Source organism: Trypanosoma equiperdum, assembly GCF_001457755.1.
Source record: "Trypanosoma equiperdum strain OVI genome assembly, contig: ctg_1253, whole genome shotgun sequence".
Lineage (NCBI taxonomy): Eukaryota > Euglenozoa > Kinetoplastea > Trypanosomatida > Trypanosomatidae > Trypanosoma > Trypanosoma equiperdum.
Genome location: NW_027123231.1, coordinates 30,150 through 30,660, shown reverse-complemented (window position 1 = coordinate 30,660; position 511 = coordinate 30,150).

The following is a 511-nucleotide window of genomic DNA, read 5'->3' as shown; positions in this document are numbered from 1 at the left end:
AAAGTTGGATGTAGGCCTAATGAAACACAACTTCACATACGCAGTCTTGTGGCAGAGTATAATGTCACTCACATAACGCGCACGCCCACATGCTTTCTTTCAGCTAATCAGACGAATAGCACAACACATACAAACACACACATTTATATGCATTTAAACATTTCGTAACCCTTCGGTAAAAAATGACCATAATGGCAACCGTAGGCTCTCTAACTACACTCTTTAAATTACTATTGCTCTGACATTCCTTCAATTCTAGTAATTTCCATGTCCCTCCCTTTTACATACGCATACAATACATAAATAAATATGTGTATATACGTATAGTTTTTGAACTTTTAAAGTCACTTTCTTTTCTTTTTTTCTTTCTTTCTCACGCTGCACATAATTTTTGATTATATAAATAAATAAAAACATGTAACCCGTCCTTATTTATCACCCTCATTATAACGCGTGAGCCCAGTTGGGTACTAAACGCTTTGATATTTAAGAAGAAAACAAGGACAAAGCA